The sequence below is a fragment of the Diceros bicornis genome, chromosome 3 (assembly GCF_020826845.1).
Source record: "Diceros bicornis minor isolate mBicDic1 chromosome 3, mDicBic1.mat.cur, whole genome shotgun sequence".
NCBI lineage: Eukaryota > Metazoa > Chordata > Mammalia > Perissodactyla > Rhinocerotidae > Diceros > Diceros bicornis.
Genome location: NC_080742.1, coordinates 37,308,994 through 37,324,466, shown reverse-complemented (window position 1 = coordinate 37,324,466; position 15,473 = coordinate 37,308,994). Strand labels below are relative to the sequence as shown.

Sequence of the window (15,473 nt, the reverse complement as noted above, 5' to 3'; positions counted from 1 at the left end):
TCTTTGTTCCATATTTTACTATTTAATCTCTTTAACAATATATTATTTCTTATTCTTTTAATGCTTTAAATGCTTACCCTATATGTCACAATATGCAACCTTCACTGATTAGAATATACCTTTATTACTTTTACATTTTCTGATCAATGAAAGCATTTAAAAAATTCCCTTCCCAACTTTTGCACTAATACCATGAACGTTAATTCTACGTGTATTTTGAACTGTATATATATTATTATTGTTTTAGCAATCAATATCTATTTTTTATATAATCTAATATTTCCCCTTTCCAGTGCTTTTTATTCTTCCTGTATTATTATACTTTAATCAGGTATTATCTTCTTTCTGTCTGAAGAATTACCTTTGGTATTTCATTTATGACAAATGATATGGCCTTAAATTCTCTGCGTTTTTCTTTGGCCCAGGGCCTTCATTTTTCACAAATATTTTTTTCCTAAGTATAGATTCAGTTATTTTCTTTCAGCACAGTAAACAGCCTCTGTCTCCCATTGTTTTGCTTCAAAAGTCAGCTCTCAGTCTTATTATTACTCCTTTGAAACTAATGTGTCTTTTATTTGCATGCTTTAAAGATTTTCTTTTTGTCTTAGTCTTAGCAGTTTTATATGATGTGCCTTGGTGTTATTATTTTGTATTTAGCCAGGCTGTGATTTATAGAGCTTCCTGAATGTCTCAAATGGCTTGATGTTTCTCACCAGGTTGGGGGAATTCTCAGTCAGTATTTCTTCTCATACTTCTTCTATTTCTTTCTCTATCTCTTCTTAGAACCCAGTTACAGATATGTGACACTTTTTATTCATATTCCACATATTTCCTATTTTATTTTCCATCTCTTTTTCTCACTTGCTTCAACTATATTTTGTATGTGTATATGTATACAATTCTATAGGTATATATTTTCTTTCTCCTACTGTGAATAACCTGCTGTTAAATTCATCTATATCTTAATTTCAGTTTTTTGTAAGGTGTCTGATTTCTACTTGATTTTAGAATTAATTTCTAATTCTATGGTGAAAATATTCCCTCTTTGCATTTATTTGGGGGACATACAAAACGTAGTTATTTTAAAATCTGTTCCTGCTAACTCAAATATCTGGAACTTCTGTTGATCTACTTTTGCTTTTTTATTCTTAGGTGCCTCAGTCATTTGGTCCAGTTTTCTAGCATGTCTGGTAATTTTTGACTGAATGCCAGATGCTGTAAGTGAAGAAGTGTTGGGGCTCTGCTTGATGTTGTCTTTCTTCCTCATGCATGCTGGTAAAGTATGCGCCGGTCCCCGTGTTCTGGTTGAGGCTGATCCACTTCTGGCTTGACTCTACTCTATAGGTGTTGTCCCTTCAAGAGTGTCAACTGAAAGTGTGAGGTTTCTGTAGGGTCCTTTTCTTTAGCGGTCCTAAATGCCAATTTTCCTTCCCCCTCTGCCCACAACACTGTCAAAATATTTGCTTAAATTTTTAATATCTTGGCAGCTACTTTCTGCTTGTTTTCTTAGAATTTTGTCCTTCAAATGTTATCACACGGCTGTTACCTTAAGGGACAATTTTTCCTAGAATGCCATGCCTACTCCTCTGAAGTTCTCTTTCACTCTAGAGGTCTTGATCTCTCAAATTCTTATTGTTTCAATAGCCCTGAACTCTAATAATTGTCTCTTTTGCCCATTGAAAAAGCCATAAATTCCAGAGAACTGCTTTCTTTTCAGGATACATGCCCCATGCTTTTTATTCAGAAAAGCCCTGAGGGAGAAGTGGGCTGACCAATTTGTGGCAGGTAGCCCAGTAGAATACCATACATTTAAAGTTGATTTGTTCTAACCTATTAGATTTTTTCTCCCCATTTCATCTGTACACTTTTCCAAAATTTTCTTTTTTAGAAATAATGATTATTATGATTATAATAATTTTCTTAAGATGAGAATTTCAAATGGCATTTCTGTAGCTTAACATGAAAAAATGGAACGAAGATCTTATTTTCCCTTTACTCAGTCATTTATCTTATTCATGAGTAAATACATTTAGGCTATGGATTGGATCTATCAATTCTTTTCCTTAATTTTTTTCAGTAGATTTACTTTCTCTTTTCTGTTTTCATGCTGTGAGAGCCTTAGTACATAAAGGTTTCTAAAAGGAATAAAGACCTTTGGAAAATATGATTAAAAGTTTTTCATTTTATCTTGCATTGTGTATCATTCTTAACATGACATAGTTGTCACTCTACCTAGATCCTGTGCTTTACGTTTCTTGGGATGAGATACTCCATAGCCTAAATGCATCTAACTATGAGGTATTGTGTGAATTGTGAAAGGAGGTAAGCATTTTTTTTCTGATTATTTTGAGTAAATCATGACATAAATTTATGAAACGTGATGACACGTCAACTACAATTATCCTAGTGCTTCTGAAATGCATATGTTCTTTACTTCCATTTTGATTACTGTTGTCACTTAATTGAGCATGACTATTTTACGTTTAAGATTTAATAACATAGATGTTTGGGTTCTATTTCTGCCTCTCGAAATGAACTGTCCAAAGCAACTGTTGGAAGCATATATTTAGAGCCGAAGGGTAATATCACTTACATAGGGGAGGGCTGAGGGGAGGATAATTGAATCGCAAAGTGCTTGTGATAAAATGTGCTCTATGAAACAATGAAAGCAAGAAAACAATGCCAGAATGGTGTCCACAGTGGAGAGAACAAAGCCCAACTCTAAACAGAGGTTGCTAAACAAATCAGTCCCTATGCAATTAGATTGAAAAACACTTAGCAACATTATGAAAATGAAAGACTAGCTGGAAATCAAGCACAACGAAAGATGACTCAGACTCTGTAAGGTTTGCATGCTTTGTAGCGTCACTTCCAATTCCACATAGAATTGGTTCACATGAGAGCTGATGATATGGAATTATGTGATAGAGGAAGAAGAAATCATTTCTGGATTTCAGACACAAAATCAATACTAATCTGTCATTTAGTAAAAGACCTCAACTCTCTGAACACTTATTAATTAATTCCTACTGGAATTTCCTTCAAAATCTTAAGAATTGATATATTTTGGCTTTGTTACGGGCATAAAATTGAGATATTAAGATTTATATTTTTGCTAAACATTTCTGGTTCCATTGTTCTTTTTAAAACCTCATATTTCAAATACCAAGCTTTATTGGGATCTGAAACAACATGATTAAATGTGAATATACATTTTACCACCTCCCCATATCTGTATAAGGTGTTTTCTTTTGGTATAACACTATTGTTTCAGTTTTACAGGATTACACCTATGAGTTTTCAGTCTGTAAAACTCTCCTATATATAGTTCATATATTTGGGAAACACACACACACACACACACACACACACACACAAACATGATGGCAGAATGGCCAGGAGGGACTTTGGAAGAAAAACATCTAACAGAAATTTTTAAAAATTTAGTTTTTCTGTAGACTGTGTATGTAAAACCTATATTGTATTTCTGCCTTGATATCTTCAATATGGTCTACTTTAATATATATTGTTCACAGGCTAATATTTGGAAAAATGAGTAAGATGTTTAAAAAACTCTACACTTTTCCATAATGAATGAATTACTTATTTGTCAGAGAGATTTATCCCAAGTCTCCTGGAGATATATATGTATATATATATCACACATATATTTGCTATATATATATATATATATATATATATATATATATCTTCTTATTTCTCCCTGACTCTAGATTGGAGAGCAAGCTTGTTATTTCACTCACAAGAAATGGACCATCTTCAATATATTCTCACTAGCAAAGAGGATTTTGTTAAATTTTACTTTCTGTGGTTTGTTTTCTAAAAGCAGTAGTTTCCATTTTCAATTGAAAATGAAACCATAAATATGCTACAATAATCATAAATATATTGAAATATGTACCTATTCCTATCCAGAAGTTTTGATGCTATCTGTGTCCTGAATCTTTACCAGTTGAAACTCACTTGTTCAAAAAATTTTAGAAACAATACTAATATTTACTTTCTTGATACATGTTAAATAAGACCCTTTGAAAACCAAGCCATTGTCATTTTTTAAACCACGATGATCGAGAAATGTGTACTACTATTTGGCATTCAGTAGTATATACAGTAGTCAATTTCCACTCCATTGGTACTATTAACTGATTCCTTTTCATTTGGGATTAATATGAGTAGATACATTTGAACTTTTTTTTTGTTTTCATTCTTTGGTGAGGAAGATTTTTGGTGAGGAAGATTCTGTTGCCAATCTTCCTCTTTTTGCTTGAGGGAGATGGTCCCTGAGCTAACATCTGTGCCAATCTTCCTCTACTTTGTAAATACGACTCCACCACAGCATGGCTTGATGAGCGATGTGTACGTCCATGGTCCACACACGCACTCCAGTCTGCCCAAGCAGAGCACGCGAACTTAACCACGACACTGCCGGGCCGGCCCCAGATATATTTGAACTTTTAATGAATGATGTATGAACCTGAATTGAACTATTTCTTATCTAGTTATCTACCTAGTATTATATTACACTGGTTGTAGTAGGTTTTTAATATTTATTATAAAAACATTTTCCACTACTAATTTTTTAATTTTCTGAAAATTTCTTATCAGTTTTTTAATATTAATTTTCCCAATAAAATTCAGAATCATTTTGTCCAGTTTGGGGGAAAAATCAGGATTCTAAGGGGATGTCCCAAGTTTGCATACTCATAAGAGAAAGACACTTTATAATTTTTAAGTTGTATGAGTGAGGAAAACAGTCTCAGTCTCCATCTACTCAGGGTTTCTGTTTGGCCTCTAAATGAAAGTTTATTATTTCTTTTAATCTCATAAGCATTGTAAATTTTGTATTAAAACTCATAATAATATTAAAGTTTTATTGCTAATGTAAAAATCATATTACATAAGCAATTACATAATATTTCACTATATTTGATGTTGTGCACACCAAATTATACCAAATAAATTACATTATATATATTTATAGTTCATTCATTCATTTACTCACTCGTGTAATACTAGGTATTGGGAATACAACAGTGAATATGACAATTATGATTTCTGCTGCTATGGAGTTTTCTAATCAGGAAACAAAGAAAAAATATATAAATACATTGAAAATAATTAGAGCTCATAATCAAGTCACAAAAGATATAGAGAGAGAAATGCAAGACTAGTGGTTTAAACATACATAATCAAGAACATATATTAATTAAAAATTTTGTGTACCCCTTATAGAAGTATATTTGTTTAAATGTGTATATGTTTGTATGTACATATGTGTATGTGTGTACAATTATTTTATCATTATAAATGATATAAAACATACACACCTTTGAAAGGATGTAATAAAAATAAATACAAATGGATAATCTAATATTTTCTTCCTATATTCCAATGGATCATCTATTTTTTCCTTGCCATGATGTATACATATCCCACATTGGAGGCTAAAGCAACACTTTAGATCGTGTGGTAGGGAAGTCTTTTCTCACGTAGGGCTATTTAAGCTCAGTTCTGAGATACAGAACATGCCACAGGGAATCCATGGAAAGAGCCTTCCAGGAATAGGTAATAACAAGTACCAATCCCTGATGTTAGAAAGAATATGATGCGCCCCAGGAAATGTCACAAGGTGGTGTTGCTGGATCATTGTGGAAGAGGGGAGAAATAGAGGACATGAGGATGGAGGGATAGAGAGGCCCCAAAGCGTTTGCATCTTACAGGTCACGTAAGGCATTTGGATTTTATAATAAGTGTAATGGAATATTAAAGCAGAACTCTGGGCTCGAAAGTGACATATTCTAGTTGTGATTTCAATCATGTTTGATGATTGTTGTCTCCAGAAAAGAGTGCTTACAAGGAAAATTAAGAGGAACCAGGACTGAGTCCTGAGGTACTCCACTACTTAGAAGTTGAGTGGAGAAGGAGAAACCTATAAAGGAGAAATGATAAGGTGTGGGAGAAAAGAAACATCATCATATATCACAAAATCCCAAGGAGAAAAGTGTTCAGGGAAGCACAGCGGTTGATTGAGAGATAAACCATTTATAGGTGGGGTAAGATAAAGACAGAAAGAGACCCATTGCTTTTGGCACCGTGAAAACCTTTGGTGACTTGGACAAGAGTAGTTTCAGTGGAGTAATGGAAATAGAAGTCAGATTGGAATAGGGTGAATAGAATAAATTATGGATACAGTTTTGTCTCTGAACATAAAAGACTATCTTTTTTTTAAATAGCTGTAGATTATTCTACTCTATGGATGTATAATAATTTATTTAATCAGTCAAGTATCAGTTGACATTTATGTAGTTTTCAATCTTTTGCTAACACAAGCATTGCTTACAAGAATAGTTCTGTATAAATAGTTCTGTTCATCCTATGAATATACATGCAGAATACATTTTTAGAAATGGAAGGACTGAAGTGATCAACTCTGAGACATATCCCAGTAAAATTAGTAGAGCTTAAATATAAAAAATCTTCAAAATTTTTAAACAAGTGAGATCAAGTAATGTACAAGGGTAAGAAATTTAAACTGGCATAATTCTGGCAAAAGCAGCATGCAAAGCAAAGAAAAATTCAAATAAAGAAATTGTGAACCAAAAAGGCTGTATCTAGCTATGCTGTTCTTCAAATACCAAGGGTATAGAAAAATTATTTTAGTTATCTAAGAAATCAGAAACTTATTTAACCATAAACTCTTGTTCAGCAATCTACTAGAGAATGAACTTCGTCAAACTATGACACAATAGGGGAAACTTTGACACAAGGACTATTGGTGATGGTACTTGAAGATCTATGACTCAAACAAAGCTGGGTATAAGAAAGAAAAATAACACAAAATATTATGGGGAAGAATAAAATATGTACATTTTGGTTTCTGACAAAATGGATATAATGCAAATAAAATGAGAGAGGAGGAAGGATATGGAAAGGGGAATACAAAATAAAGTTTTTGATTGTTGAATAGGTACTAGGTGGAAGTCAAAGAAAGCATTAAAAACTGATAAAACAGATAGTAAAAGATGACAGGGAATTAAGAGCATTTAAGAAAAAGGTAAAAATCTATTGGTCTAGGCGACCACTAGAACAAAAAGACAAACTTTTCAAATATTAAAAGAATTTTTAACTATCAGAAAGCAAAGAAAATCATTCAACTACAGAAAAAAAACACAGCAAACATCACATAATACACATTGTATTTAATGATAAAATAATATAAGAGAGTTGAGACCAATCATTACAGCCATATCAATAAATGTGAATGGGCTTAGTTCACCTGATAAAATATAAAACAATTTTCAATTTGGCTCAAAAACGAAAACAGGGTCTGGCCCCGTGGCGTGGCGGTTAAGTGCACGTGCTCCGCTGCTGGCGGCCTGGGTTCGGATCCCGGGCGTGCACCCATGCACCGCTTGTCAAGCCATGCTGTGGCGGTGTCCCATATAAAGTGGAGGAAGATGGGCACGGATGTTAGCCCAGGGCCAATCTTCCTCAGCAAAAAGAGGAGGCTTGGCATGGATGTTAGCTCAGGGCTGATCTTCCTCACAAAAAGAAAAAAGGAAAACATGATATGCTATATCCAAGAGACACTCCTAAAGCAAATGATTCAGAAATTCTAAAAATAAAGGAATATACGACATATACCAAACAAATAGGAGAACAAGAAATCTGGATTTTGATCTTGAAATCATTGAAGTAAAATTCAATTTAAAAATTATTAAACCTGAAAATGAAAACATTTTAGTGCTAAAAGCCATAATTTACAATAAAGATATATCAGTTATGTGTGTATGGCTGTTATGTGTCTATCTATCAATCTGTCCCATGAAACAAAACTACTACTTCTATAAAACAGAAACTACAGGAGATAAAGATAGATAGGAACAAAAAAATACAAGGAAACACAACAATCATTACAAGTCAATTTTTCCAGAAATGTGATAGGACCTTTAAGTATAGAATTCAAGTCTTCTTTTATTTCTGTAAGGTTTCTTTGTTCTGCTTAAATGAGACTTCTATACATCACTTTAGGTACAAGTCAGATCAAATGGAAAAGAAAATACAGTTACAGAAGAAAAACAGCACCCCTCCAGCATTCTCTAAACCCTTATGGTGCGCTGTCTTTTCCCAATATAGTAATTTCTAACTTGTTTATTGCCTGTCTTCCCTTATTAACAATGTCTACTCCCTGCTGTATCCCCACCGCTAACAGCAGTGTCTGGCATATAGTATCTGCTGAAACTATATCTATTGAAAGACTGAATGACTGAAGGAACGAATCCTGTCTGGCACTCAGTGATCCTTTCCAATATAAACTAAGGCATTTTTAAAATTTTATTATTTCTTCAATTATTGTTTTCCTCTGCAAGTTTATTTTTTTATTCCTGAGACTAACTGAATATTTTGTCTCCTGGATCTGCACCCAAATTCTCTTCTTTTTTATTCCTGATATAAAACTTTGATTTATTTGTTACTGTAAATTGTGAAATACTACTTCCATTTCACCTTTTAAAGCTTTAATTACACTTTTTATTATTATATTCAATTTTAAATCCATAAAGCATCATTTATTTATTTGCTCTATTTATATGCTTAATTCTAGTTAGTTGCTCTGTATGTGTGGTTTATTTTCTACATGTTCTAAAACATTTTTATTTAAGATTTCCTCTTATTGTTTTAATAGCCATGCAATAAATGCACATATCCTGGTTATATTGTTTAGTTCACTTTCTTTAAAACATAAAATACTATGTACATTATACATTGATGGTTTGTTAAAAGAGAAAGATTGATTGATTTGAAAATTTTAGAAAGATCATTTGAGTAGACTAGAATTTTTGTTTATTATGACTTTATTTTTATTTAGTTATAATGTATTGCAAGGTACTCTGCTATACTCCAGGGTGAGGGTACCAAATCAAATGAAAAGTTTGGCTTCTAGTAGAGGATATGTATCATGTATTACGTGTAAATCAGCTCCCATTATGTCTGGTCCAGAGTGAGACTCAATGAGAATTAGCAATTGTGGAACACTCAGCTATTACAGACTAAAAGGTGTTATGTTTGAGAGCAAACACTTAAGCACTCAGCTTTAGTAAAGTCTGTTTCCCAGACTGGGACACAGAAAATCTGATCTCAGGAGTTTGGACTGGTGAAGAAATTTGTCCTACTTTTGGGTGCACTGATTTGTCTCTTATGTTGTGACTTATTGGTTTTACTTTATATTGCTTTCCCATCACAACTACACAGAGAAATAGAGGAGATACATTCCATATTTGTTATTGTCAGAACTTCTGTGTTTTAGCTGTGATTAATGAAAAAAATGCCGAAAGTTACAACTAAGCATTTGATAATATTTAGCGCGAAACCCAGGAGATTTTATAAACAGGTAAATGTAAATCATTTCAGCACTTTTCTTTCTTGTTTATGCCAATTAATTCCCACATGAATATCTACATCTTTGAAGCTATTTTAAACCGATTCAGCATTTTCTCTCCAAATTGCAGATGTCAAATATCTAGCATTTAAATGTTGCTTTAGCCTGAAACTAGAAATGAGCTGCAGTGTAACTGCAAATAAATTTTAAATGACTGGTTTTGATTTTATCAGTCTTTATAGTTTATTAGTTTTATAACTGCCTGCAGACACAAAATACTTAGTCGAATAAGGGTTACTTTTTCTGTTCACCAACATGTGCACAATTAGGCAAGATTTTGTTCTGGATTTACTAGTTGTGCTTTTGCTTTATTGATATCTTTAAAAGGACAGAGTACAAATAATTTTGTACCTGTGCTACTGTTATAGCCTAGTAAAGAGGAAGAGTGGTCATGATGTTCCAAAATCACTTTCTGGTCATTAGGTTAGTGAGATTATATCATTCAGAGAGCGCCTTTTCTTAACAAGGAGAAAGAACTATGACTAGAGTTTATAATGTCTTCCAGGCATGCACTGAGACCATTTTCAATGACTAATTATAGCTTGAGGAGGCAGAAAAAGACTACTGTAAAAAAAATCCATCAGAGGAGTTAATTTGGAGAAAGGAGGAGTGCAGTTTGAAAGTAATTTTGTAAATTCCGAGCATAACTACTTTCATTCTTCAAAACAATCTCAGTTTTACTGACTTTAATGATAGGGCATTGGTATAGAGGAGATAAAATACTCATTTCGTAACTGTAGTTCCTATATTTGTATCATGTGTCCTTAAGCAGAAGTCAACCCAATTCCTCTAGGAAATTATTGGAGGAATATTTGACATATTAAAATTTGTAGTCTCTGTAGTCAAACAAATTGCACCTTAAAACTCACTCCCTGGGGCCGGCCCAGTGGCATAGTGGTTAATTTCACGCACTCTACTTTGGTGGCCCAGGGTTCCCGGGTTCAGATCCCAAGCAATGACCTACACACCGCTCATCAAGCCATGCTGTGGAGGCATCCCACATACAAAAAATAGAGGAAGATTGGCACAGATGTTAGCTCAGGGACAATCTTCCTCAAGCAAAAAGAGGAAGATTGGCAGCAGATGTTAACACAGGGCCAATCTTCCTCACCAAAACAAAACAAAACAAAACAAAAAAACTCACTCCCTAGGCCTCAGTGGTCTCATATTTATAAACTTTCATTGACGGTTCAGAAATTTTGAAGAAAGTAGATGACCTAGCTGTAATTTTTAAGCATTTTTTTGAAATCACTAAAATTTTGCTGTATATGTTTTTAGTAGTCATAAATTTTATAAATTAGTTTAATTTACAAAAAATATTAAAAATATAAAATGGACTTGATCTTGTCAAATGACGACTTAGGAAATAAGTATTTGCCTAAATCCACTGGCTACATTTAAGTTATTTTTAGTAATGAAAATTAAGAAATACATATATAGTTCTAAAGCCCAGGCAAAAACCTCATTTTGAAATTCTATGACTACATCAGCAAAATTAGCCATAATGATATCATCTAATAACCTATCTGATTTCTATGTAAAGCGTGGCTATTATCAAGTCACCTTTCACATGGAGTACCTCATAGCTTTCTAACTGGTCTTCCGGCTTCAGTCTTGACAGCCAGAGTGGTATTTTATGCTTGTGTGTAATACTTCAAACACAAAAAAGAAACTATACAGAATAATCTGAATACCTGAGGAATTTTAATAGAAAAAAAGATAACATCACAACAAAGTAAAGCAACATAAGTGGAGGAATAAATTTGGGGCTGTGGAAAATTACAATTTCATGTGGCTGAGGAAGCATGAGCTGTGGGAATCAAGTTGGATTGGTAGGATGAGGTTCAAAAATGAGAGGACTCAAAAAAACGGCCAGGGACTTGAGGAAAAAACATCAAGCATTTTAAGACTGAGTAAAAAGATAAAAACCATGTTTAAACAGAATTTTTGTGATAATCAAATGGACAGATTAGAGCTAAACCTGGAAGATTATTTCGTTTGTTTCCCTTGCCTGGTGAGACATGGTATTGAAAAAGATGCTGCTAAGACTGATGTTAAAGAGCGTACCACCTAGGTTTTCTTGTAGAAGTTTTATGGTTTCAGGTCTTGTATTCAAGTTTTTAATCCATTTTGAGTTAATTTTTGTGTATGGTCTATTTTCATTATTTTGCATGTGCCTTTCCAGTTTTCCGAACATCCTTTATTGAAGAGACTTTCCTTTCTCTCTCGTATGTTCTTGGCTCCCTTGTTGCAAATTAGCTGTCCATAGAGGTGTGGGTTTATTTCTGCGCTCTCAATTCTGTTCCATTGATCTGTGCGTCTGTTTTTGTGCCATTACCATGCTGTTTTGATTACTGTAGTTTTGTAGTGCATTTTGAAATCAGGGAGTGTGATACCTCCAGCTTTGTTCTTTTTTTCTCAGGATTCCTTTGGCTATTCAGGGTCTTTTGTTGTTCCATATAAATTTTAGGATTCTTTATTCTATTTGCACGAAAAATATCATTGGGATTTTGATAGAGATTGCACTGAATCTGTAGATCTTATTAGGAAATATGGACATGTTAACTGTGTTAATTTTTCCAATCCATGATCAGGGAATATCTTTCCATTTTTTTGTGGCTTTTTCAAGTTCTTTCAACAATGTTTTATGGTTTTCAGTGTACAGGTCTTTCACTTCTTTGGTTAAACTTATTCCTAGGTATTTTATTCTTATTGTGATTGTAAATGGGATTGTATTCTTAATTTCTCTCTCTGCTATTTCGTTGTTACTGTGTAGAAATGCAACTGACTACATCAAACTAAAAAGCTTCTGCACAGCAAGGAAACCATGAACAAAATGAAAAGACAAACTAACAATTGAGAAAAGATATTTGCAATTCATTTATCAGATAAGAGATTAACGTCCAAAATATATAAAGAACTTGTACAACTCAACAGCAAAAAAACAAACAACCCAATTAAAAAAATGTGCAATGGATCTAAACAGACAGTTTTCCAAAGAAGATATACAGATGGCCAACAGGCACATGAAAAGTTGTTCAACATCAATAATTATTAGGGAAATGCAAATCAAGACTATAATGAGATATCATCTAATGCCCATCAGAATGGCTATAATTAACAAGACAAGAAATGACAAGTGTTGGAGAGGATGTGGAAAAAAGGGAACCCTCACACACTGCTGGTGGGAATGTAAACTGGTGTAGCCACTATGGAAAAAAGTATGGAGATTCCTCAAAACATTGAGAATAGAAATACCTTATGATCCAGCTATTCCACTTCTGGGTATTTATCCAAAGAACATGAAAGCACAAATGCGAAAAGATATTTGCACTCCCTCTATGTTCATTGCAGCATTATTCACAATAGCCAAGATTAGAAATAACCTCAGCGCCCATCAATGGATGAATGGATAAAGAAGATGTGGTATATATACACAATGGAATACTACTCAGCCATAAAAAAGATGCAATTTTGCCATTTGCAATAACTTGGATGGACCTTGAGGGTATTATGCTAAGCAAAATAAGCCAGACAGAGAAAGTCAAATACCGTATGTTTTCGCTCATATGTAGAAGATAAAAGCAACAACAACAACAACAAACAAACGCATAGAGACAGAGATTGGATTGGTGGTTACCAGAGAGGAAGGGTGAGGGAGGAGGACCAAAAGGGTGAGTAAACACTTGTGTATGGTGATGGATGGTATTTAGTCTTTGGGTGGTGAACATGATGTAGTCTACATAGAAATAGGAATATAATAATGTACTCCTAAAGTTTATATAATGTTATAAACCAATGTTACCTCAATAAAAAAAACCTGGGAGATTAAATTAAGTGGCCATTGAAGAAGTCAAAGTAAGTAGTGACCATGGTTCTGTCCAGGGTGATGGCATAATTAATTGGAAATAAGGTAAAAATCAAAGAATATTTAAAAGGCAAAAAGGGTATTTGATGTCTACTAGCACATTGGCTTAAAGACCAGGAAAAATGTAGAAATGACTCTGATATCCATAGCTTTGAAGCCTGGGAGAAGTATGATACCATTGATAACCTTAGAAAAATGTAGAAGTTGAGCGGAAATGGGCTCAAGTTGAAATCATGTTAAGAAGGCTCAATAGCAATGATCAGGTGAAAGTCAGAAATGTGGGATTAATTTACAGAGAACAGACAAAGGAGCAGAAAGATAAAAACATATTCTGTTACATTCATTTGTTCTTGACTTTTGATCTATTAACCAGGCATAGTCTGAAGTGTACGTTTCTTCCAAAACACAAATTGCAAAAGCTCGATTTCTTTTTTATGAGCAACTGTCAATTGTTTTCTCTAGATAATAATCACACATTTATCTCGAAAATATAGATAAAAATAAAAGGCAAGTATTCAAATTTTATTAACCTGATCCAGTTTTTCTTATTCATGTGTTAGGATTTCATGAACTTCTGAGTTAAAATTTAAAAACTACATAATTTGTATACAAATTGAAAAACTGCCTTATGGTTATTGTTTTACCTATAACTCAATCAAAGTGTTAAAACAAATTTGGACTGTGAAAAATTTCCAGCGAGTGGTGGGTGGGATGAGAAAATAAGCTAATTTGCTTTTAAGTCACTTAGATTAAAATTAATATTGCTTTGCCAGCATAGGCCTAAACATATGAGAATTCATTTAGGAATTCAGCAATTGCAAGGAACTGTAATTTGCTCAACACTTCTGTTTACCCTTGAATTCTAATACGACCCATTATCATAATTGATCATTTACTAAGAAACAGTGAAGTTAAAAAAACAACCATAAAAACCAAAGCAAAACCCGAAAGCTCTCTGAGTAGTTAGTGCTTTTATAGAAAAGAAGTATTAGAATGATTACATATGGGAGAAAGTAACCTTGGGTCAGTGCACTCCTCCCTTAAAGAGAGTGCTGTAACAATTAACGTTTACATATGAAAAGAAGTTCCTCTCTCTTATAGCTTATCAAGGTATTGCTGAACAGACTCACAGTCTTTTGGAATAGTCGTTTCCAAACAATTACTATATTATTATTATTATTTTACCTCCAGGACCCTTTATTTAGCCCAAAGCATATTTGGAAGTCCAATTCTTAAAGCAGACTCTTGCTGCTATAAAGTGGGGCTGGGAGCGTACAGCCTGGTTCTTTTGATGCCTCCACTCATTTGGCCTTAGCCTCCCCTGTTAGGGCTCAGCCATTTTCATGTCAAAACATTTCAAGGCTGCCTACATTATAGCAGTGATACTATCAGTGTCTATTGATTAATGGAGCAATGAGTTTTTATATTGAATACACTCCGGGGGCTTTTCAGTCCTCAGGCTGGAAGACTCTCACTACTCTAGGGCAATGCACTGCAGCTGAATGCTTCCATGAACAATAACGAGTTGCATTCATCTAATTCCCTATACTTGTAGATACTTGGCTACCATGATAATCTTTTAATAATTGTGGTAGGCTGGATAATGGCCCCAAATACATCCATGTTCTATTCCCTGGAACCTGTGCATGTTACATTACAGACAAAAAGGACTTTCCAGATGTGATTAAATTAAGGATCTTGAGATGAAGGGATTATCCTGGTTCATCAGGGTGAACTCTAAATATAATCAGAAGTGTCCTTAGAAGAGGGAGACAGAATAAGAGCTGACTAGAGAAGAGGAGAGGCAATGTGATGACGGAAGCAAGAGATTGGCGTGATGCAAAGAAGTGGTACAGGCCAAGGAGTCAGGTAGCCTCTAAAAGCTGGAAAAGGCAAGGACAGGGAACCTCTCCTAGAGGCTCCAGAAGGAACTAGCCCTGTTGACACCTTCACATCAGCCCAGTAAAGCTAATTTTGGCCTCCAGAACTGTGAAAAAATAAATTTGTGTTGTTTTAAGCCACCAAGTTTGTGGTAGTTTGTTATAGCCACCATAGGAAACTAATACAACAATCATCAATATTATCATACTCACGTAATAATAAAAGTAATAAACATGCATTATTTATATAATAAAAGGCTTCCTTAAA

At 33.9% G+C, this 15,473-nt stretch overlaps 1 long non-coding RNA gene across 1 annotated transcript; it reads left to right on the top strand.

Annotated features, from left to right (window-relative positions):
• Window positions 1-1,292: 1,292 nt before the first annotated feature.
• LOC131421870 (uncharacterized) lies at window positions 1,293-12,291 on the top strand. The gene is made up of 3 exons (XR_009223961.1): window positions 1,293-1,344; window positions 2,237-2,322; window positions 12,234-12,291. It is a non-coding gene; the product is annotated as an uncharacterized LOC131421870 (long non-coding RNA).
• Window positions 12,292-15,473: the final 3,182 nt, after the last annotated feature.